This window comes from Mus musculus, chromosome 16 (genome assembly GCF_000001635.26).
Source record: "Mus musculus strain C57BL/6J chromosome 16, GRCm38.p6 C57BL/6J".
NCBI classification, from domain to species: Eukaryota; Metazoa; Chordata; class Mammalia; order Rodentia; family Muridae; genus Mus; species Mus musculus.
Window position 1 is genome coordinate 42,396,082 of NC_000082.6, and position 26,594 is coordinate 42,422,675.

Genomic DNA, 26,594 nt, shown 5'->3' on the forward strand with positions numbered 1-26,594 from the left:
TTTGGTTTCAGGTCCGTATGTCTCACAGTTGTCTTGTCCATCTGTATTAAAGCTGTATCTGTCTGTCCCCTCAGCTTCCTCATACATTTTCTCCTAAATGGTGCTTCCTTCCAACTCACCCGTCTTCCCTGGTCATCCCCTTTCTCATGTGCAACAGGCAAGAACACTGACAAATGAGGCACATTACAGTCCCTCCACATTTTCTTTGCATATTGCAGACACAATTTGTTTCAACAAAACCATGGGAGGCATGGAGAATGGCTGTGAGATATATCTGTCCAAAGAATGATGGTGAGATATGTCTGACCTGAGTGCAGAGGAAAGGGTCCTTTGACCACTTTCCCTCTTCTCTCAGGTTTTATATTCACACAGAACATATTTTTCAATATGCTACTCTCGCACAGAATTGTGGTATATGGTTACCTGAACCATGTACGTGTTAGGACTCACTATTAAGCGGTATGTGCAAAAGGAAGCTATTTCAAAAGGCAAGAAGAACACTTCCCTCGCTGAGCATTCTGTCAATAATTATATCGTAAAGCCCTTGTTCTGTTGTGTAGGTCCCTTCCTAGGATGCTTTTGTGGGGACTGAAATGAAAAGCTTTGGTGAGTTTGATATTCACTGCAGCCATTACCAGTGGTTTGCCACCTGCCCACACCAGCATCTCCAAGGAGACAGTGGATTTCTGCTGCTGCATCACCAACCTGTTGCCAGGGAAACAAGAGAGGGCAAAAAATCCTCAATGACACCCAATTTCCAGGCAGTCAAGACACCCCTGATAGGAATTGCAGCAGTCCTCTGAAGGAACCTGAAATAGACTTCTAATTATAAATTCTAAGCCTTTCCCTGGTACAGCAGATACTCTGTCTACAGAGATCTCAGCCTTCAGTCATCCTCTGCTTACCAAGTGCATATACCAGACATTAGAATAACAAGAGAGTTTTCCAGAAGGCAGAAGCAATCCAAGAAAACACAGGAAGAAGCTAAGTGAGAAAAATGGGGTGGCAGTGAAGCAATTAAAAAGTATAATGCATTTCTAAGGCAAGTGAAGTAATAAATACTTACATGAATGGACCTTGCATAAATATCAGTCTATGCATTTGAAAATTAAGTATATTTGTGTGGAAGTCGATTGAAAAGTCCTATATGTATATGTATGTATTAGAGAGTATGAGACATGTCCAGGATGTGTTTTTATTTTCTTGTTTTTTTGGTTGATTGGATTTTGTTTTGTCTTGGTCTTTTTGAGACAGTTTCTCTGTGTAGCCCTGGCTATTCTGGAGCTCACTGTGTATACTAGGCTGGCCTCAAACTCACAGAGATCCGCCCACCTCTGGTCTCTGCCTCCAGAGTGCTGGGATTAAAGATGCTTGCCACCACAGTACAGACAGGATATTTGCTGTTTATTTGTTTTTAATGCAGATGCAGAAGGACTTCTACAAAACTCCTGTGTGTGAGTGAAGCCCCATACAGAAATGAGTGTGCAATGTATTCTGTTCTCTACTAACTTCACATGTAACTTTCAAGTGTTCATAAACATAGCTATAATGCCATGTCTAGGCTCACACAAGCAATCATGTACAGGAGTATACAGGTATGTAGCGTGTATCTCCCAGGATGGTGCTGAGTGTGTGTGTGTGTGTGTGTGTGTGTGTGTGAGAGAGAGAGAGAGAGAGAGAGAGAGAGAGAGATGTTTGTGAGGTGTGTGCTCATGTGTAGGCCTCTGTTCATGCCTGTGTGTGCATGTGCAGACTCGAGAGGAGGATGTTTTATCCTGCCTTATTCCCTTGAGACAGGTTTCTTTTTGTACCTGGAGCTAGATGGGTGGCCAGCAAGCCCCAGTAACTCCTTTGTCTTGATCCCAGACAGCTCTGGAATTAAAGGCATGCATGTGAGCATGCCTGGCTTTTAACATGGTGCCTGGTCCTCAAATTTGCACATCAAGGGTTGTTATCTGAAGGGGTGTCTCTCAATCCCACCTGTGCACTTGAGACCCTGCCATTCTTACTCTGTTTTGTGAAGTCAAAGCTCTTGTGAAAGTTGTGTTCGTCACGGAAAGAAAATGATGCTGATACTGACAGTGGAATGAAGGCAAATGTGTCAGTGTGATGGACCTTTCCTCCCTCTCCTCCCCTTTGTCCCCAGTGCCCTCATGTCTGAATATGTGGCTTGAGGTGCTCACAGAACTTGGAGAAACACATTCTTACATTTATGGGTTTATTGTAAACGAATGTTTTTCTTTGTCACACTGTAGATTGAATAAAAGAAATTTTCTAGCTAACAACAATCAAACAAAATGAAAAGAAGAAATGCAGGGCCCAAAAGCTTGTGAGCACAGGGGCATCTGACCCCAGGATCTTGACTGTTACCCTTCCAGTGTGTTAAGGAGTTCTTGCTATTGTCTCCTTTCATTTTGTTTTATTTTATCTCATTTTATTTTTCTTCTCTCATGCAATAAATACATTCTAACTGGAGCCTCCCCTCTCCTGCTTCCTCCAAACCCTCACATCTCCCTCTCCTCCAGATCCAGTGCTCTCTCATTTTCCTTTAGAAAAGAGCAGGCCTCCCAGGGATACAGATGGGGTAACAATGACAACCTTCTTCTGAGCCTTCAGGTATCAAGCTATTCCAAATCTCTACAAACCTTGTTCATCTCCCCTCCTCCTTGAACATTATAGTAACACACTCATTGCATGACCATGGATTAACCACGTATGATCCTATGCAACCAGACTTGGTGTAGAAACTCAGCAAGGCTTGCCTGATTCAGCATTCTTCTTGGTATCATTGTAGTTCTCTTCCCTCTTGGGTACAGGGCAGGACCTCTTTGGAATGAGGACTTTCTTGTGACGTATCATGGGCCAGATGGGTTCAGAAAGTTGGGTGAGGATTAGAATTACTCCAGTCCACCTTATAGCAGAAAATTCTAGTTTCTGTGATCTGCCCTATAATGGAAATTTACAAGCCAAGAATCATTGAGAAAGCTTCATAATAATGAAACAAATGTCACATTGGTAACCTGCTATGAGTTTTGTTTCCATGTCTACCATCTTCCCACCTACCTGCTTACCTCCTTGTGGCGTTTAAGGCTCTCTCAGGTCTCTGGGCCTGAGAACAGTGTTCTCTGAGGGGAGTTCCTGAGGCAAGTCCTTCTCAGCCTTCTGTGTACAACTGAACCAGGCAGGTTCTGATTCAGTAGGTCTGGATCATCAGCAAGTTCTCAGGTAGTACCAAGGTTGCTGGCCCAAGATGCTGGACTATAAATTCCAGTACTAGATTCTGATTGACATCACCTAGAGTGGTTAGTGGTATATATGTATTTAACACATCTCAACTTTACAATGTACTTATGTAATTAAAAATGTTTTCATCACTCTATGCATATTACAAGGACAGATTACATTTGCTTTAGGAATTAGTAAATGAAGAGAGTATCATCATTCAACCATTCACTTGTTTACATTTATAGAGGACCGGCTATAAATATCACTTCATATCCCTGCTCCCTAAAAAAGAAAGAGAGAATGAGTGGTGGAGCAAATTATGCTTAGACTTTAATTCTTTCTTCAAAGCATAGGTGGAATGAGTAGGCAGAGGGGGAAGTTTATGCTCCATAGACAGCTTTTGCTTCCTCCCATTGTATGCATGTTCTTCCTTTCATACATATAATTCCCATGAGATACATGTACAGTGTAAAACAACAGTGGGAAGAATGTTGTTGAAAGCAAACAGAAGATTCTGTGGAGAGTAGGGAGAATGGACACTAAGAATAACAAATTCTGTAATTACAATGTAGATAAGGAGGCTAATGAAGACATGCAGTTAAGCATATACATGAAGCATGCATGATTGATTTCCTATATGACCATCTTAGTTACGGTTACTATTTTGTGACAAAAAAAAATGACCCAAGGCAATTGGGGTGGAAATTTTTTTTGTTGTTGGTTTTCCTTGTTTGGGTTTGTTTTTGTTTTTGTTTTGTTTCGTTTTTTGCTTTTGTTTGGTTTGGTTTGCATATTCCAAATTACATTCCACTGAGGGACACCAAGGCAGGAACTAAAGTAAGGCAGGAACCTGCAGAAAGGAACGGATACAGGGGCCATGGGGAATATTGTGTTCTGGCTTGCTCCCTGTGGCTTGCTCATCCTGGTTTCTTATAGCAATGAGGACCAATAGGCAAGAGGTGCCAACTACTCACAATAGGCTGAGGGAGACAACATCACTAGTTAATAAACTACCTGTCAGGCTTGCCTAAGTGTTGTAACTATAAATTGTATCTAGTTGATATAAAACTATCCAGCACAGCCATGTAACCTACCTTTTATAAAGTATCCTTCTTGGGCTTACTGTACACTATTCATGATCTTTACAATTCCTACAAAGTAAACTTTAGAGTCATTTGCAATGCAGGAAATTAAGTCTCAGAGAAGATAGGCAAATTATCCAATGTCTTGAATTCTCACCTGTGTGATTTCAAACTTGAGTTTCTCCCCATGTGAATCCAAATGCAAGAACTGTGTTTAGGGATAATGTGTGACAAAAACTTTTAAGATGTTGATCTTAGAAAAATCAGGAGTTGTGGGCTCTTTAGGCACATTATTGGACTTTACGAGCAACCATACACATTGCTTGATTTCCTCTCTGTAAGAGAAGCAGTTATGCTGGATGTATACATTTGGGGATCTATGGAGGAGTAAGGGACACTGTATGAAACATACATGTGTTTGCCAGAAAAAAATTAGAAGTGCAATAATTTATTTCTCTACTGTGGAAGGAAGAGGGCTATTGCAGCCAATATTATACTTTAACATCAACGATGGACTGGGAATTAATTCCTCTACATCTCTCCTTTCCTTCTGGGCTAGCTCTTTCCATATCTAGAGAGGTGGGTCATACCATTTCATGACCTGTTGTAGGAAATGGGGTCTGGTGAATACACCCCACTGTATTCCACTATGAGTTAAATGCTTTTCTACCCCTATGAGCTGCTCTTGGAAATGATAATCTGGGTAGAGATAGCCCTTTATGTTTTGTCTGTCACAGATGTTACTTTGTTTATTGTAAAAGAAACCCAATGCCATTTAAATGGCCAAACCTCACTTCACTCTTTCAGGTTTTTCTAAGCAATCCGTTTGGACTTGCTTCCTTCCTGCAGTCTACCCTGAATGTTCCAGATAGTTCAGTCATTTTCAAAGTTATCTTCCTGAAGAATGACTCCGGGGGTCTTTTAGATAGCTCCTGCTTTCCCCTTTCTAACTGAAATGTTATTCATAATTTATGTCATAATATTTTATTTCCATTCCTTCCACATTGGTCTGTGAATGTAAATCATGTTGACTTAGCTGATCATGTTGACATTAGGCAAATTGTAAGGGATGGAAATATGTCTCACCATTATAATCTGTCTGAATGTACTCTATGCTGTTTTATATCTTGCAGACTTCTTACAGGACTCGCATATAAATATTAGACAAAATAAATTTCACATATTTTGAAACCTTGTATCAACTCATTCGGTGCTGGGCCCTAGAAAAGTATCTGTGACGCTGTAATTCTTGTGTCTCTCTAATCCCTAGGTTAGAAAAGGGTTAGGGGGAACTATTCATAAACACATTCAAATAAACCAGTGGATGTTTTGTTTACTACATTATTTCTACATCGTCCTTTCCTGTTTTTCTACAACTACAAGAAATCACATAGATCAACAATTCTCAAATTCTATGTGTATACCAGCCACCTGAGATGATCTTAACATGTAAATTCTGTTTCAGTGCCTCAGAGCTGGTGCCAGTGTCTGTAAGTGAGGGTAGGCATTTCTAAGCAGAGCCTGGGTGATACACAGATAGTCTACAGATCATGTTCTCAATAGTAAGGACATAGACAATGCAGGGCTTCTACTTTCCTGTATCCCATAACTTCAGCTTAGCACATGAATTTGACAAAATGTGTTTCGTATCTTTATTCTCCCCACATTTGGGGAAAGAAGTCCTTAGGTACAAATGTGTTTGCACCATGATGGGAATTATATAGTTATTGAAAGAGGTAAACTGATATCCAGTCATTCAGATCTGACAAATAACTAATGATAAAACCCAATTCTGAGGAGTTCCAGTTCTGTTGAGAATATAGGTTGAAATATAAGAAGGAAATCCAGAAAGGCTGCCAGTTACAGCCCAACTAATGATCTTACCATAATGGGATTTTGGGGCATATCACAAGCAGCAAATGGTGCCAGAGAAATGATACAACAAAATGATGAATGGGGATGGAGGCTTTTGTTGGTGATGATGACGGTAGTGGTAGTAATGTGGTTTGTTGTTTGCTTGTTTGCTTTAAGAAAATGAGAGGAAAACCCTTTCAGTGGCTCTTGAGAGATCCACTCATTATTTACTCTTGAATTTGTCTTAGTGTTGCTACTAAAGCATGCCAGATTAACTCAACTAAAGTCCTGAGACCTAGAAAAAGTTTAATTTAAATGCTTAATTACAATCAGTCTATAAAGCGGGTTACAATTTTAAGATACATCTTCTCTGTGCCTATCTCTGATTTCCATTATCAAGATCTCAGCTCACCAGAATCAGCATTTAGAAATGTGTGCTTACCAGTTGTCCCTTAACCACCTCCTGTCTCTTTATAAAATAATGCTTTGCAATTAAGGTCACTGTCTATACCTTAAATATTTTTAAATGCTAATTGGCAAGCTCTCTACTATGTACAGCACTGGTAAGGTAGATAATAATAGGTTTTTACTGATTATTAAGCGGGCTCTGTTATAGCAAAAGTCTAAGGGCTGGAGTCAACCATGAAAGGAACTGATTTTTCATTTGTCGTTACGGCAAGAGATGCCACAGTAATCATCATTATTGCTGCTATTCTGTGGAAAGGCATCCATTTCAGAAGCTCTGAGTACATTTTCAGAATGTGTAATCAAATTTCCCCTACCCATTTGCACACATCACAGAGCATTTTGTATCTATTCAGGTAATGCTCAGCTATCGAGCCTCATGCATGCAACTTTACGCCGTGTCCAAAATGCAAATATGCCACGGCTATGTCAGAAAAAAAAATGTTCAGCGCATAGTTGGGTAGAATTGACTTCAGAAGATGATATGAATTAGATGTGTCAGCCATGTCTTCCTCTCTCTTCTTTCCATTTTTTGACCCCCATCCATCTTTCTACTTGCAGTCATCACAAAATCTTCACTCTGTCATCAGGAAGTCCTGAGATATTTAAGAGAGAAATTACAGGGAAGGGGTGCAGAGAGAACATCGGGATACTGAGAAAGATAGTTAAAGCAGAAAAGAAGGATAAGGCTACAGCAAGAGGTGGTGAAAACGAGAATTCCGGAGTGGCGTCTAAACAGGACACAGAAAACAGGATCCCAAAGAAAGATAGGTAAAATCCAAACGTGCCTCAAGTTTCAAAGCAGTTTTTGACTTACAAGTAAAATGAACCACCAAATGGACTCATAGCATTCATTCTTCCATCTGAGTTAACTTCTGAATGAGTTTCTTAGAGATTTTCGTTCTTATGATGGATCTCTTCCATCTGAACAAGAGCAGAGCTTTACCGTGTAAATACCCACACACAGCCAGACCTAAGTCACCCATCTCAGTTTCTTGACTTTTTCGGAGTTTCAGGTGGTGCCTACTCAGCTTGCTGTTTCTGTCACCTACATCTTTGCAGGGCACTAACTACCTCCAGAACCACGCTCATGGCATTCTCTGTACACTGTCAGATCAAGCCACCCTCTTACGGCCCTCACCTTCTGTCTCTTCATCAGGCTCGTCTTAGGACATTGCTTCCCAGTGCACTGTTAAACCCCAGGAATAATGAATCTAGAGTTTCCTCAAGTATCTTTCATGCTATCAACAAATTCCATTCTTTTCACAAGCTGGTGAAAAGCCTGGGCCACTCACCTCTGTCTTTCTCTGTGTTTCCATGGTGTTTGATCTTAAGGTCAGTTTTCCATCTCTATGTTGCTAAACATTTTTCCCCTTTACTAGAAGATCAATTATTACTAGAGCATTCATTTCTTCTAGCTTATCAAAATGTTATTCCTCACATCTTAAAATGTAACCAAAGCACAATATCCATGCTAAGGCCAAGTCAAGAAGGAACAATGAGCTAAGTTTTCATGCAGCACAGACTCTTGGTGCTACTCTGCTCTGGTGCCTACCTTCATCTCTCATCCAGGTGGGATTAGCCTGCAGGAGTCCCAGTGAGGCCTGGATGCCTTTCACCATGTTAGAGGGAAGGCAGCTGACATAGAGCCTGGAAGTGGATTCTTACTGACACCAATATACTTGTGTCTTTATCTCAGTTTTTCCTGCCTCAACAAGAACTTGAAGAAATACATCTCTGTCCTTTATAAGCCATTTCGTTGAGGGTATTTTGTCATGGCACCCTGAACGGGTTACTCCAACCTCCCGGTGCCAGCCATTTTTTCCCACCATGTCTCTTTCACAACACCTAAAAAAAATCATTTAAAAATAGAAGTCTGATCCTATTGTGCTGCTTAAAATCCTGCACTTGCTTCTCCTCTCATTGCACATGACAGAAGGGACCTTACAGTGACTGTGAGCCCCACTGCACCTCTCTGACTCTCTACTTTCCACACTGATCCACTCAACTGCTCCTCAAACTCTGCACCCATCTCACCTGTGGGCCGCTGTGCTATTTGTTTTCTCTGCATTGGAACAACTTCCCTTTTCGATAACAATAGTACTTTTTTTCTTCAGCTTTATTTCTCATGTCCACTATTCCCTCTCCTTTTTTATTTGTAATGGTTTTATTGGCACATATTGATCATGTATGTGTTTCATTTTGACATTTACACACACACACACACATGCACACACACACACATGCACACACACACATGCTCACACACACACATGTACACACCCACATCACATTTTGATCAACCACCTTTACTTACCTCTCTTACCTCTTTCCTCTCCTATCACCATCGATACCATTCAACTTCCTTTTTACTCTTTTTAAACTGACTCAGAAAGCTCTATCAGGGATCACTTGCAGCATCATGCATGCCTTATCAGTAGCTACACCACTGATGAAGATGTCTCTCCCTCCCCATCAACCACTAATTGACTATAAATCCTCAGAGAGGGCTGGGCCCTATGCATTCCCCTCTCCCACTCCCTTGAGGTGCTCCTTAATTCTTAGGAGAGCTGATACAGATGTCCCATTTATGACAGAATAGTCATTTATTTTCAGCACCGTGACCAGTTAGACATTTCTGCAGTTATTATTAATAACTGCTAAAAGAAGCTTTTCTGACCAAAGCTGATAGCAACACAGCATACTTTAGAAGGCATGCTGTGTTCATTTAGCAAAACAACATTAGCAACCTCTCCACTAGGACCAATGACCTCCCCAGCCATAGCCTTTGATTGGGCTGGTACTGTTAATTGTGAATTCTTCCTATGGATTAAGTCTTAAATCCAAATGAGAAAGTGGTTGGTTACCTCCATAACTGGCACACCAGTATTGTACCAGTGGAAATATCTTGCCTATATGTTGTTCCCTAGAAGCATGCATAGCATCTTCTGGCAGTATGAGGGCTATAGCTATCAGAGGAAACTTCCAGTCCCATTCTCCTCCATTTTTTATGCCTTGTTAGCACAGAACCAATGTCTCATTATCTAGTTCTGGTGAGCTCCCGATGGCAGTAACAATTGCTTGTATTGTTTTGGGACCTTTAAGTGTGGCCCCCTGGAAAAGAAACCATAGGAGCGGGCCTACTGCTGATGCTAAGATTCCCACTCAACAGCCTGAAGCTTCTAGCAAATCTCTCTATTCCTGCCCGGGGTTTCCATCATCTTAGGCTTTCTCTGACCCCTTTAACTCCTATCATCCTACTCTTGTTAGTTTCTCTTTTATAGCATTTCTCAATTCCATTAGCTCTTACTCATTACTGTTTCTCTTCCCATGTATGTGGTGTGCTTGTGTATATGTGTGTGTGCAGGTGCTTTAACCTCTGAGCTATTGTATGCGAACAATTTTGAGTATTATTTCCTCACTGAATATAAGTTTTATGAGATCTGATATTTCTTCCTATCTGTTTACACACACACACACACACACACACACACACACACACACACACATACATCCAGGGTTAAAATTAGAGGTACCTGGTGTTTGTTGAATGAATAACTGAAGTACAAAATTCATGTTTATATTTGTGAATAATATTGTGATACTTCATTTTGATTATTGACTTGACAGTATTTTTTTTTTTTTTTGAGACAGGGTTTCTCTGTGTAGCCCTGGCTGTCCTGGCACTCACTTTGTAGACCAGGCTGGCCTCGAACTCAGAAATCCGCCTGCCTCTGCCTCCCGAGTGCTGGGATTAAAGGCGTGCGCCACCACACCCGGCTGACTTGACAGTATTTTTAATCACCTAGAAGATACATCTGTGGTTATTTCGGTGAGAAAATTTCAGAGAGTATTAACTGAAAAAAAAGGGGGTGGGATAATATACACTCAAAGTATCCCAGATAGAGAAAAGATTTGAGGAAACAAAAAGTAGGGTTTTGTAGTGCTGCTTCTGCCAGCCTCCCCTAACCTCTAACTCTAGCACTTTCATCCTTCTAAGGTAGGCTTCAGGGCTCCCAAGCTTTCAATGGTGAATGGCTACAACAGCAAGCTTTTTGGACTAAGTGGCTACTGGGCTCTTTGCTTCTTCAACATACAGAAAGCCATTGTTGGACTAACCATCCTATCAAGTACGTTAACTCAGTACATCAACATTTGTAACACATATACAATCTATTGGTTCCACTCATCTAGGGAACCCTGCCTATTATGAACATATAATTAAAAGGAAATTCAATCCTAGGTGTGTTTTTAAGAAGATTCTCGGGTCACTGATCAAATTAAATTGATTATAATTAAAGGCAAATTGGCTATCTGGTAGACCAGATATTTTTAATTGCTCACAGTAATCCACCCAAGTAATTGTCCCTTAAAAAAAAAAAAAAACAGTTCTTCAGAATGGCTTTCTGAAAGCCTGGAATAAGAAACTATTGGAATAATTTTTCATTTAAAAACAAGAGCCAGAACTTGTAAAAAATAGGATCAACATAAAAAATTTAGTTTAAAAAAATGCAAGTTAGGGGATGACTTCAGGAACTGAAGGAATTTGCAACCCCATAAGAAGAACATCAATATCAACCAACCAGACCCCCCAGAGTTCCCAATGACTAAACCGCCAACCAAAGGGTACACATGGAGGGACCCATTGCTCCAAATGCATATGTAGCAGAGGATGGCCTTATTTGGCATCAATGGGATGGGAGGTCCTTGGTCCTGGGGAAGTTTGATGCCCCAGCATAGGGGAATGCTTGAATGGTGATGTGGGAATAGGTGGGTGGGAAGTACCCTTATAGAAGCAGGAGGGAGGGGGATGAGATGGGGGGGGGTTTGTGAAAGGGAAACTGGTAAAGGGGATAATATTTGAAATATAAATATATAAAATAACCAATTATTCATATATATGCAGTCCATTGTAATCAATCAGTTCTCTACCAGGCAATTCTATCGACATATATCAGACTTTATCAGTAGTCACTAATCCTAAGTATGTTTTCTCTATTCAGCCAAGGAATACCCGTGTAGCCAACATCTATTTGAGTCTCACTTTATTCTGTATAAGTTGTGGAATAGTGTACATTAACTACAGCATAGTTTTGTGAAAATAACACATGGGTAACACACACAGTCTGAGAATATTTAACACACGAGAAACTAGCAGGTTATTTCCCTCCATTCCTTGATTATTTCTGTGCTTGGAAATGATTTTAATGATGTTAATAAAGCAAAGTTGTGTTGCTTGTTATGCTTCAGGCAATAGCAGGACTTTTGGCAGGTGTTCTCAGCAAGATCCTTCTCCTCGCCTCTACATTGAAGTAAGGTACACAGATTCTTTGATTTGGCCTTGAAGCTTGATTATTTGGATGGTCCAAGGACAGAACTATGTTGTCTCTCTATTTTTAATCTTTGTTGGTTGGAAGAAAGCAGGAAGAACTTGACTCATAAAGATGACATATACTATATCAGGTAAGGGAAGGGGGATGTGGGAGAGTTGGAGGACCATTTTCCTGAAGATTTAGTTTTGATTTTTATCTCATTTTCTTATACAAGTAGAATATGAATCCCTGGGTCCTTTTAGTCCTGGAGGAGTAAACATACTTGCACTTTTGGTGACTGTTATGTAGTTTACCCTGATTCTATTGAAGTAGGCTGGAAAGTGAATTTTCAAGTTGATGAGGTCTTGCTAGTTCCTTTTTTCTTTACTGTAACTTCAGGCTTTTTCAACCACTGGAACAAAATGCTCTAACACAAACCCTGTGGCCATGTTTTTTTTTCTTTTCCAGGGTTTCTATTCCTTAATTTCTGTCACTCAGACTTTTCCTGTACACTCTAACTTCCATAGGATATCTGAGCCACTCAGGAATTCAGCTAATTAGCCATGGGAGACAGTGATGCCAGAGGTCTTTTGAAAAAGATTAGATGTAGTAAAGACAGGGAACTGGGATGAACTTAAAGATGGAAGCAAGAGTGTGGTTACAGAATTAGGCCAAGACAAGCCAATTCCAAGAGAAACTATATCGGCTATCACTTTTAGTAAGAAATGATGAGGAAGAGAAAAGGGACCTTAGAGTAAATGCCATGGAGCACACATATGTGAGCACTCACTAAATGAGAAAAAAACAAAATACATGCACTTGAATGTAAACACAGACCCTGTTACACTTAATGATGTGTCTAGGGGTGATTTAACCCTTAGAAAATTTTCTGAGGTTGTGTTTTAATGTATTTCTAGTATTTCTTTATTGTTTATACATATCTTGACTAATACAGAAAACCTCTTTCCTGAGTGGAGATTGAAGTTTGCTTTAATTTTTTTTCAAAAGATTGTGTGGGAGAATGTAAGTCTAAATTTCCCTTTGAAATGTTATAGCATGTTCTTAAAGCTTCCACACAGCATGTGTGAAACATCAAACTGTTAGAAACTTGCTAATAACACAGTACTAATCAAAGTTAATTGTGTGTTGAATGAATAATGGTATGTTAGATAAATAATATACATTCATTTGAAATCACTATCTATTAATGAAAGTATGTCAAACATGGCCTGTGTGTTAATTAGTGGAGATAAGAGAAAAGTGAAATCTGATCTTACCCAATGGGCCTTATACTTTACATCGTGATTCTTGAAGTTTAATGTTTATAAAAATTACTTTAGGTAAGCTAAAATTAACAGGAGTCTCTGGCTTCATTAAAAGACATCCTGATTCATTCATTACAGGAGTAACCCAGGAATCCATACTTTAAATAAAATATTAGAGGATTCTAATGCTTCTGGTCCTATCGTCATACTGTCAGATGACACAGATAAAGGACACATGGATATTTGTGAGGAGCGGGTGTGGCGGCAGCCCCAAAGGCGCCAGGGACTGCAGCTGAGTCTTATGACTTGCACCTGACTTCCTCATATAAGCCACAAACATCTTCAGAGCTGCGCAGGTGTACCAGGATACCGGTGAATCCATTTTGATGGAGATATGCCCCTGCTGCCCTGATTAGCTGAAGCTGCGTGCCTGTTGAAGTGGCGTGACCTGCTGTGCGTGGATGGGAACTGAAAATATAAAAGAGTGAGAGGCCCAGGGTTCGAGGGAGATATAAACAAGGGATATATAAACAAGAAGAAACAGGACTGAATAAACGTGTGCAGAAGGATCCTGTTGCAGCATCGTTCTTCCTGGCCAGTTGGGCGTGTGCAAGAGATATTGGATTATAAAACACAGTCAGTGTTTCAAGAGAGAGATGGCAACAGAGAGAGACCCCTTAAGTCCCAATGTCTGCAGAAATCAAGGAGGGTATCTAGAAAAGAACACAGGAATGGATTCCTGAAGTGTGAATTAGAATTTGCCAAGGGAAGGAAGACGATTCTAGATGTTGTACCAGATAAGTTTTTAAAAAACATAATATCATTTTGAAAAATGACAGGTGATTCATTATGAAAGAGAAAGCCTAATGTGTAAAGGATGCTAAAATAAATAAATAAATAAATAAATAAATAAATAAATAAATAATGGGCCTTATCTACTTAGCTTATAGGTTAAAGTTCAATGTCAGGGAAAACAGGGGAGGAACTCAAGTAGGAATCTGAAGGCATGAGCTGAAGCAGAGACCATGAAGGGAGCCTTCTTACAATGCTCCTTACTTAAGTGCTCCTCTGCATGTGTTCCTTATGCAACCCCGGACTACCTCCCCATATGTGGCAATGCCCACAGCTGGCTGGTCCCTCCCACATCAATCATCAGTCAAGAAAATCCTTGACAGGTGAGGTGGATGGAGAGAGGGAACTGGGTGGGAGATGGAAGGGGTATGAGGATGGCAATCAGGAAATCCAGGACACAATGAGAAGACCACAAACCTAAGGATAATAGGTATAGAAGAAAGTGAAAATTCCTAACTTAAAGGGCCAGTAAATATCTTCAAAAAAATTATAGAAGAAAAACTTCCCTAACCTAAAGAAAGAGAGGCCCATAAACATAAAAGAAGCCTACAGAACTCCAAATAGACTGGACCAGAAAAGAAATTCCTCCCATCACATAACTGTCAAAACACCAAATGCACAAAACAAAGAATCTTAAAAGCAGTAAGGAAAAATGTTCAAGTAACATATTAAGGGCAGACCTACCAGAATTACTCCAGACTTCTCACCAGAGAGTATGAAAGCCAGAAGATCTGGGAAGATGTCATAAAGAACCTAAAATAACACAAATGCCAGCCCAGGCTACTATACCCAGCAAAACTCTCGATTACCATAGATGGAGAAATGAAGATATTCCATGACAAAACCAAATTTACAAAATATCTTTCCACAAGTCCAGCCCTACAAAGGACAATAGAAAGAAAACTCCAATACATGGATTGAAACCACACCACAGAAAAAGCAAGAAAGTAATCTTCTTTCAACAAACCTAAACGAAGAGAGCCACACAAACATAATTCCACCTCTAACAACAAAAAATAACAGGAAGCAACAATCACTTTTCCTTAATATCTCTTAACATCAATGGACTCAATTCCCCAATAAAAAGACATAGACTAACAGACTGGATGTGTAAACAGGACCCAGCATTTTGCTTCATACAGGAAATGCACCAGAGTGTCAAAGACAGACACTACCTCAGAGTAAAGGGTTAGAAAGCAATTTTCCAAGCAAGCGATCCCAAGAAACAAGCTAGAGTAGCCACTCTAATATCGAATAAAATTGACTTTCAACCAAAAGTTATCAAAAAAGATAAGGAAGGACAGTTCATACTCATCAAAGAAAAAAAATCTACCAAGAAGAATCCTTAATTCTGAACATCTATGCTCCAAATGCAAGGGCACCCACATTCATAAAAAACACTTTACTAAAGTTCAAAGCACACATTGCACCGCATGCAATAATAGTGAGAGACTTCAACACCCCACTCTCATCAATGGACAGATCGTGGAAACAGAAAGTAAACAGAAACACAGTAAAACTAACAGAAGTTATGGACCAAATGGTTTTATCAGTTATCTGTAGATATTTCATCCTAAAACAAAAGAATATACCTTCTTCTCAGCACCTCATGGTACCTTCTCCAAAACTGACTATGTGATGGGTCACAAAACCATCCTTAACTGATAAGTAGATTTAAATAATCCCATGCATCCAATTAAATCACCATCGACTAAGGCTGGTCTTCAACAACAACAAAAACAACAGAAAGCCCACATACACATGGAAGCTGAACAATGCCTTACTCAATGATAACTTGGTCAAGGAAGAAATTTAAAAAGAAATTAAAGACTTTTTAGAATTTAATGAAGATGAAGGTACAACATACCCAAACTTGTGGGACACAATGAAAGCAATGCTAAGAGGAAAACTCAGCTCTGAGTGCCTCCACAAAAAAACTGGAGAAAGCATACACTAGCAGTTTAACAGGACACCTGAAAGCTCTAGAACAAAAAGAAGCAAATAAACCCAAGAGTAGTAGATGGCAGGAAAAAAAATCAAACAAAAAGAGCAATACAAAGAATCAACAAATCCAGGAATTGGTTCTTTGAGAAAATCTTTCTTTCCTTCCTTTCTTCCTTCCTTCCTTCCTTCCTTCCTCCCTCCCTCCCTCCCTCCCTTCCTTCCTTCCTTCCTTTTTCTTCCTTCCTTTTTCTTCCTTCCTTCTTTCCTTCCTTCCTTCCTTTCTTTTTTCCTTCCTTCCTCCCTTCCTTCCTTCCTTCCTTCCTTCCTTTTTCTTCCTTCCTTCCTTCTTTCCTTCCTTCCTTCCTTTTTCTTTCTTTCTTTCTTTCTTTCTTCCTTCCTTCCTTTCTTTCTTTCTTTCTTTCTTTCTTTCTTTCTTTCTTTCTTTCCTCCTTTCTTTCTTTCTTTCTTTCTTTCTTTCTTTCTTTCTTTCTTTCTTTTGTTCTTTCTTTGTTTTTTTTTTATCAAATATAGTCTAACAGGAGTTAAACTGAAAAAGGAAACTTCAGTTGAGAAAATGTCTCCATCAGATTGTCTAGTAGGCAAGTATTTTCTTGACTTGATTTATTATTGCAAGTGACATCCCTGAACAGCTGGAATAAGAAATCAGTGTGTACAACAAGATAGTCATTCTATTCCTTTATGATCTCTTCTTCAGTGCCTGCCTCCAAGTTAATGTTTGATTTCCTGTCCTGACTACCATTAATAATGTACTGTAAGATATAAGATGAAATAAACTATTTCCTCTCAATAAAAAAGAAAGAGAGAGAGAGAGAGAGAGAGAGAGAGAGAGAAGGAAAGAAAGGAAGGAAGGAAGGAAGGAAGGAAGGAAGGAAGGAAGGAAGGAAGGAAGGAAGAAAAAGAAAAGTTACAACAGGCAGTTGGGTATGTACAGATTATAACTTTCAAATCTGGTGTCCAAAATGAACACTTTTGCACAGTGATAATAAATGATCCATTTCAAATAAGAAAAATAAAATGCTCGGCGGACATGACCACAGGTCAATATGATGGAGGTAATTCCTCAGTCAAAGTCCTCTTTTCCCAGGATGCAATTATTTAGTAATATTTGTGCTGTATTAAGTAATATAAGTAATATAAAAATTATTTTAAAAATATTGAGTATGTGAAAAGTGTGTAAATATCTTAAGAGGGACTTGCTAATTCATAGATTTAGAAAACTACAGAGATTCCTAGAGCCTATTTCTTGTGGATACTGAGGGGTGACTACACAGCACACCAACCCACTCCCATCTCCTTCCATCAGCTGCCTCAGCTGTCAGTACTCCAACAGACTCTTAGTTAATTGCACTTTCTTCTTAATAGCAAGAGTAATAGCAAAATGTAAATCAGGTTACATCAATCTTTTGCTTTAAATAATTCAATGCTTTCAAAGTATACCTAGAAGTAATTATAAGACACATACACACACACACACACACACACACACACACACACACACACACACACATTGTCCTACTTGCTTCTCTATAAACATGTTTCAAAGCACTCTGAGTTGTGTTCATTTTCATCCAGTCACAAATGTCAGCAAAATTCTTCCATCTTAACTCAAGTTTCCTCCTTGCCTGGAACATCTCTCCCATGAAAAGTCACTAGACTGTTTTTACCTTTCAATTTCTGCCTAAATGTTTATTCTGAGAGGAGGCCCTTGGTCCTGTGGAGGCTTGATGCTCCAACATACAGGGATGCTAGAGCAGTGAGTGGGAGTGGGTGAAGGACCACCCTCATAGAGGCAAAGGGTTTACTTTTAACAGTAGGTCTCCTGTGTTCTTATCTTTGTCATCATGTTTGGCTCACACGTGGAAATCATTACATTGTATTTACTTTTATCCATTTCTCCCTTACTATATCTGTCTGTTTTCCTCACTACATAGTAATCTTCATGCCTTCCTTAAGTATTGTTGAATTCCCAACCCTTCACAGTATGCTTATAAAGCAGTAAATACTCACTAAGTATCTGTTAAAGCAATGAATTGTTGGGACAAGATGCAGAGATAGTCAGTCATCTGTGGATGAAATTGTAGAAGTCAATGCCTGTTATTTATGGTACAGATAAAAGAGACTGGTTAAGAGGAAAAAGAAGTCATGAACAGCTCAAGAAGTAAGAAAGTGCTTCCAGGGGAGAAAGGAGGAGATAAAGTGTGCCATATGATCTGTTGGATCCAAAATACCAGGAACAAAGTCAAGTTGAAAGACACACTATATCATATCTATGTGATGTATGATATAAGAATAAGTGGGCTGGATTCAACTGAACCACATGCTTCAAAGAACCTGAAAAAGGCATGGATTTTTTTTTATTCATAATTTTATTTGTTTACCTTTCAAATGATATATCCCCCTTTCTCGTTACACCTCCACAAACACTCCAAGCCACCCCCTTTCTCCCCTCCCCTTTGCCTCTATGAGGGTGGCCCTTCACCCACTCCCACCTCACTGCTCTAGCAGCCCTGTGTGTTGGAGCATCAAGCCTCCACAGGACCAAGGGCCTCCTCTCCCATTGATGTCAGATAAGGCCATTCTTTGTTACATATATATCTGAGGCCATGTATTCCTCCATGTATACTCTCTGGTTGGTGCTTTACTCCCTGGGAGCTCTGGGTGGTCCAGTTAATTGACATTGTTCTTCCTATGAAGATGCAATCCACTTCAGCTTCTTCAGTCCTTCCCCTAGCTCTCCCACTGATGTCCCCCGGGCTCAGTTCGATGGTTGGTTGTGAGTATCTGCATCTGTATTGGTCAGGTGTTGGTAGAACCTCTATGGAACAGGAAAGGCATAGATTTTATAATTAGATACAACTGACTGTCTCAACAGGAACATTTTGCTTTCTAATGCAGTTTGCCTAATATAGTGATTCCTACTATTACTACCCTAAGAAAAAATATATCCCATGGGCCCATGATGTTTTTCACATGCATTGGCAAACCACAAGCTCCAATAAACATTCCCCAAAATTCATGGAGATAAGTATCAGGTTTTTTTAAATTCCTGTTTGGGGCTGAGGAGGTGCCCCCATTATTAAAGTGCCTTCCTAGGTATATTAAGTCTTGTGTTCATCCCCCACATCACATTAAGTAAGGTGGTTTGGCTATGATCCTAGCTCAAATTTGAGGTCAGCCCTAATATGTAAGACCCTGCCTCAAAAAATGCCTTAGTTCACATTCTCTCTCTCTCTCTCTCTCTCTCTCTCTCTCTATATATATATATATATATATATATATATATATATATATATATATATATATATTTGAGTAAGGCCATACAGTAAGAGCTTCAATGCATTATCAAATCAGCACGTTGGTCCCCCAGTGAATTAGTTGGATGGTTCCAGTTCTGAGGTTGGTATTCAATCATCTTCCTAAATTTACTGTGAGATCTGGAGATAGGCTTAAATGTCAGCAGGCTTTATTTATTGTTTAATCTGCTCAATGGATGCCAGTCCTTTAAATCTTTTCATGCAATGATTGTAGCAAGGACTAGAGGACCTGGGTTTGTCTTTATCATCATAGTCCACATCCCTTTCTGTTCACTAAAGAAAATTTTTCACTATAAAGAAAATTTGCATCATAAGAAATTCATTTAAAGGTAAAGGAGCCCAGCATCTTCTTCAGATCCAAGAGTCATTTCTTGAAAGAAACTCAGACACTTTCCCAAACAGGGCTTATCTCACAACAAGCAGATTATTGTGAAATGGAATATACTGCTGTTTATAGTTTAGACTCTGACTTCAAAGGTTCTTTAACTTTATTTTCCCCCTCAAACAGTTGTTTTCATATCTAAATTCAATAGATTAGATGCATACGACAATGATTTCTTCATGTTTCTGATGGTTAAGCTCTGTTGTTCTAAAGCCAGCACATTTCTTCATCTGTTTTTTTATTAGCTCTAAAATGAGGCAGGGGTTTGAATTGTTTCTTATTTATATATTTCTTTTTTTTCCATTTTTTATTAGGTATTTAGCTCATTTACATTTCCAATGCTATACCAAAAGTCCCCCATACCCACCCACCCCCACTCCCCTACCCACCCACTCCCCCTTTTTGGCCCTGGCGTTCCCCTGTACTGGAGCATATAAAGTTTGCGTGTCCAATGGGCCTCTCTTTCCAGTGATGGCCGACTAGGCCATCTTTTGATACATATGCAGCTAGAGTCAAGAGCTCCGGGGTACTGGTTAGTTCATAATGTTGTTCCAAATGTGTATCCCAAGCTGGCCTCGAACTCGTGATCCTCCTGCCTCTGCCTCCTTCAGCAAATCCTACCGGCGTGCGCCACCACTACCGGCCATATATTTCTTAATCTTGTAGAAATGGCTACACTCTAGCTGACTGAGGCAGCTTGGGACAGCAAGGCGAAAGGAGGGAATATGAGCTAGATTGCGTGAGGATTAGAGCATCCGAAAATTAGGCCATACTTAGAGAGCATGTGAGAAATGTACAGACTACTTTATAGAAAGGAAAGACAGTATGTGTCTACATATGGAGTCCGGAAATTGCAAGAGTAAGAACTCACACGTCTGATTCTTTTAAAAAACACAACAAACATTTGTCTTCTAATGGATGCTGAGAAACTATCACTACAAGTGGCATCAGAGCCAAAAGGATTGTTCTATCCGGACATCAATTCATCATTTCTGCAGTGAAGAGGAGGCGTATGTTCTGATGACTCTCCATTGATTGGTCAGCTCCTGTTTCCATAGCAATCCATGTACAACTCATTTCCCCCTCTCTCTCTCCCCTCCCGTGTTACCTCCACTGCATAGAGAAGATCATAAGGTTTATAAACAGACATATTAGGTCAATGTAAAGTGGTACCATGACCGTTTTTGCTGTGACTGATGATTTAAATTGTATCAGAGTTTCTGTCTGTGTAGCACTGGCAAGACAGCAAAGGAGCCTTGTATTTTGTCCTATCACTGGGGAAAGTGACATATATCTAAATAGGAAGGGGGGTTATTTTTTGTTTATTTGTTTTGTTTTGTTTTTGTACATAATACGTATGTTTAGGGAAATGGTGTGTTCCTCCACCTGGAAATAGCAAACCCACTGGGATCTCTATAAGTTTCTGGCTTGGCACATGTACTTGGACTTTTTCTGTGGAATGATCACACTTATTAAGGTATGGCTCTCATCGACACACTCTTTCATTTTATTCTGGGTACTGTGAATGTCAAAAACAGTAGTCAGTATTTTCTAACAATTTGAACACAGAAGTTTGTTTATTTGTTTACAGATAGTTTGTTTTCAGTGTTTCACTGAACATGACCACACCCTTGTGGTAAAGCGCGATGCTGGGTAGAAGCTGGCCAGCAGGGCTCCATTCACTCTGATTTTACAACAGTGCTCAATTTGTCTTTGGGGTACTTATTCCTTTCCAACTCTGAGTCAATGAACTCCATTCTCACCTCCAGGGGTGGCAATCAGGGACCTCCATTCCCCTGATGACTGTGTCAATAGGAAGTGACTCTGGCCAACCTAGACTCCAGGGACAAAAACAAAAAACAAAAAACATAATCCTGATCCTTTGCCTGAGTGACCAAAAGCACTTCAATTTCGTTTTTTGCATTTTATAAATTGTATATAATAAGCACTTATTAAGCTATTTTCAGTATCCATACATTTACAGAATTTTGCATGCTTCCAAGATAGAGTGTCTCAGACATATACTGACAAGGGGGAATTTAGGAGGATGAGGAAAATGTCAAGCATCCCAGAGACATTCTTAATGTCATATCATCATCCTTGTAAATTTGACTGGAAGCTGAGGTTGAAAAATCATAACTTATTCACCATCATAGGATATTGGCAGATATTTTAGGTCTCAGGAGACATAAATGTGAATCTTATTTCAATTCTTTTATTTCTACTACAGCACATTTTTTTTCTATTATGCATTACAGAGTGGACACACAAATCTAAATTTGCATCTGGTTCCCATAGTAACTGCATTCCAGCTTTAAACGTTAGGCACTACCTGTTGTTCTGTGGACAAATATCCAAACGATACCATAGCTTACAGAAGAGACAAAGGCTATATACACCTGTCTCAAATAGCAGAATCTAAGGCATTATTTCTCAAGTACAGTTAGCTACACATTTACAGACCTAAAAAAAAAAAACATTTAGGATTCTACCACCCGCCTCCTTACTCTATTAGCAAACACAGCATCTGGAAGGTTTTTTCCCCTTTAAAAATATGCAGTCCTTAATTCCATACACTCCATTAGGAGGAAACTCACAACCAGGCATAATGGCATATTATGGTATGCAGAACTCATACAGCACTCGCATGTATTTCCTCTGATATTTGATGATTGTGAAAACCACAACACAGTTAAACTTCTCTCACCCAGAATTTCTGGCATTCTACATTTGCACAAGAACACACTCATGAAATCTCACTTCCAAATATATCAAGCTATTTTAGAAATAGTGTGAACCTTTTTTTTTTCCTCATTCAGTTTTAGTTCTTCCTACTTGCAAGAAAATTAGCTGTTAGGGAAGACTTGGGGGTATTCCTTAATTAAAATGATTTCTCATCACTCTGAATTAAAGACTCTAATCTATAACGGAGGGGGGGATGTCCCTCCCTGGAAAGACTTCATTTGCAAAGGGCAGGGCATTTTCAGAAACTGGATTACTTAGGCTTTTGCATCCTTTGAATAGATGTGATTAAAAGCTTGAGTTTTTTTTTTTTTAAGGTTCGAAAGAAAATCACTCACAAAATAAATATAAGTAGTTGTACAAAATGGTGTACAGCATATAGTACAAAGGAAGGCGGCTTCCAGTCTGAAACAGCAAATGGAAAAAAGACTGAACAGGTAAACAGAGTATGTGTCTCCTTGCTTTGCAACACTTAATTTTTTCATCAGGCTTGTAAGCAGCTTTTTGTCAACTTAGAATTTAAATCAGGAAATCCGAACAATAGAGTAGGTTGTGCCCATCGCTCACCAATGTAGTGTTCTGTCCAGTGGCTTCAGACGTTCATTCTGCTGCAATTAATGCCTGGCTCCCTCAGGACTAGACTTTTCTTTTCCCTTTCTCTTGAGAAAGCTGTGAGAAAAGAATTAGTTTTGATGATAAGGATTCCTAGTTGGAACCTGGGGTATGCACACATGAGCCACATGAACTTTCTGAGCATCTTGCCACTTTGCAGTGGGAGATTGTCTTAGTCAGGGTTTCTATTCCTGCACAAACATCATGACCAAGAAGCAAGTTGAGGAGTAAAGGGTTTATTTGGCTTACACTTCCATACTGCTGTTCATCACCAAGGAAGTCAGGACTGGAACTCAAGCAGGTCAGGGAGCAGGAGCTGATGCAGAGGCCATGGAGGGATGTTCCTTACTGGCTTGTTTCCCCTGGCTTGCTCAGCCTGCTCTCTTATAGAACCGAAGACTACCAGATCCGAAATGGTCCCACTCACAAAGGGCCTTTCCCCTTTGATCACTGATTTAGAAAATGCCTTACAGCTGGATCTCATGGAGGCATTTCCTCAACTGAAGCTCCCCTTTCTCTGTGATAACTCCAGCTGTGTCAAGTTGACATAAAACTAGCTAGATAGAGATACACCCTCTTACCTGTAAACATGAGGAGGAAACACATATTGCTAAGAATGACACTTAGTGAACACAGATAAGTTTAATTTTGAGCCCATATCTTTCTGTAAGGTCTCCAGGATCCCCCACTACACACTAAAGAAGTTATCTCCTGATAGCCCTAAAATACAGAAATTCTGTCAATAAGTGCTTCCTGGCCTTCATCCTTTGATCGAGTCCTTACTAACTGTCACAGGGGCAAATAGAATGACCCAAAGGCTTTGGGGGCAATAAAACACATTTCCTGCTGGTCTCATGCCATCAAAAACCAGAATTCTACTTCCAGATGCCCCAAAAGAAACAATTGAAACTGGATTATAAGAGGTGGAATTTTCAAAGTCTTAGCTCCATGCTTAGCACACAGCAATTTCTCAGGGAATGTGATCCATTACCAAACAGTATTTCTGGGATGAACAGCTAAATGGGTCAAGAAGGGGAGTGCTGGATGCTGGGGTGAACCGTATTAGATGAACTGCTAATGATGATGACTGTGAACATGAAACCAATTTCTGGTTAAATAGGAATGTGCAGAGATACAATTTCAGATGAGACATGAAGGGTAGAATATCTTACTTTCCCCAAGACAGAGTCGGAGGTTCGATTAAGTGGGGATATAAACGACAATACAGACATTCCACTCTTAGCTGAAGTCAGCACACAGTGACTCCCCCCAGATCTTTCACCTTGGATTTTAGAAGTATTATTCTGGAATATAATAATCTCTCATGTGGAAAAAGTCACATCATTCTAAGATTTCCCTGAGAGGTGGCAGACTCTTTCAACTCTACCCTTAAGTTATGGTTAAAAAAAAAATAGACAAAAGAAAGAACTTATATTACAGCCCTGAAAGTTCTAGAAAAGAGTCACTTGTAGCACTCCAAAGTCCCACACTGTGAGCTGAATGGGTAAAATGCTTTGCTCAGAATAATAGTATTTGAGAGGTTAGAAGCACAATAATGTCATCTAACCACTGTCTTATTTGTTTGAGACCATGTCTCATGTGGCTACCATCATGCCTGCCTTTTGGCTCAGGTAACTTTAACCTGGGGCACATGAGATAAATTTGAGAGAAGTGTCTGTAAGCCTCCTGAAATTACATGTCAAAATAAGTGTGCCCCCCCCCCCACACACACACGCAAATGCACATAGAAATATGGAAAGACGGAAATGGAAATCAGAGAGTTGACTTTTCTTTTTCATTAGAGGAGAATGCAGCCATGCTGATGCCATTTGATTCAAGAACAGCCTACCAAACCTTGAGGTGACTTTCCCTGCATGGATCTTTGCACATTGTTAGCATATGCTCCTCAATACTGACAGAAGCCTTGATTATGAAGAAAAGCCACACAGGAAGACTCTGGCCCTTGTGGAGATGGCTCAATGGGTAAAGCTCTTGCCACACAAGTGTGAGGACCTGAGTATTTCATTCCTTAAATAATTTGTATGTTAGATACATATCTAGCTCCTCAGAGAATGTCTGCATTCTTGCTTGTCTCTAACATTTCAACATGCATAAAATTGTGGGTAAATTCTCTGTGGCTTCTGCTAGACTTTTTTTCCCCCTTGGATATTTTCTTTATTTATATTTCCAATGTTATCCCTTTTCCTTGTTTTCCCTCCAAAAAACACCCTCCTCCATCCCCTCTGCACTCCCCCTGCTCACCAACTTATCTACTCCTGCTTCCTGGCCCTGGCATTCCCCCCCACTGGGGCACAGAGCCTTCATAGGACAAAGGGCATTTCCCCGCACCAATGTCCGACTAGGCCATCCTCTGCTACATATGCAGCTGGAGCTATGAGCCCCACCATGTGTGCTCTTTGGTTGGTGGTTTAGTCCCTGAGAGCTCTGTGGCTACTGGTTAGTTCATATTGTTGTTCTTCTGCTAGACTGTTATGGAATATTTGAGCCAAGGTTGTTAAACAATCCAGCTAGAAGAATGCAATAATGTACAGACATGGGAAGTGGAGAATTCTCCCAGAACAATGGACAGAGCCAGGTCTAGGAAACAGTTCTATCCATTCCAGGTTCACCACTTTTCCTCATAAAGCTCAGGACTTTGGGTGCATCTGTTTGGAGATCTAACTCTATCGCTTAGCAAATGTGCTATCGACCTGAAGTGAGCACATTCTGTTATCATGAGATGATGGGAACCACTGCAAGCAATGAACTAGACAGTAGTCTCCTCTACAACTCAGCATGAAATGGCCTTGGCAACCTGTCTGGTAGATGTACGCCTCCATCTTCATTAGCTTTCTTATCTTCATTTCTTTTTTTAAACAATTTTTATTAGATATTTTCTTCATTTACATTTCAAATTCTATCCTGAAAGTCCCCTATACCCTCTCCCCACCCTGCTCCGCAACCCACACACTCCTGCTTCCTGGCCCTGACATTCTCCTGTACTGGGACATATAATCTTTGCAAGACCAAGGGCCTCTCCTCCCAATGATGACCGACTAGGCCATCTTCTGCTACATTTGCAGCTAGAGACAAGAGCTCTGGGAGTACTGGTTAGTTAATATTGCTGTTCCTCTTATAGGGTTACAGATCCCTTCAGCTCCTTGGGTACTTTCTCTAGCTCCTCCGTTGGGGGCCCTGTGATCCATCCTGACTGTGAACATCCACTTCTGTATTTGCCAGACACTGGCATAGCCTCACAGGAGACAGCTATATCAGGGTCATGTCAGCAAAATCTTGCTGACATATGCAATAGTGTCTGTGTTTAGTGGCTGATTATGGTATGGATCCCTGGGTGGGGCAGTCTCTGGATGGTCCTTCCTTCCGTCTCAGGTCCAAACTTTGTCTCTGTAACTCCTTCCATGGGTATTTTGTTCCCCACTCTAAGGAAGGACAAAGTATCCACACTTTTGTCTTCCTTCTTCTTGAGTTTCATGTGTTTTGCAAATTGTATCTTGGGTATTCTA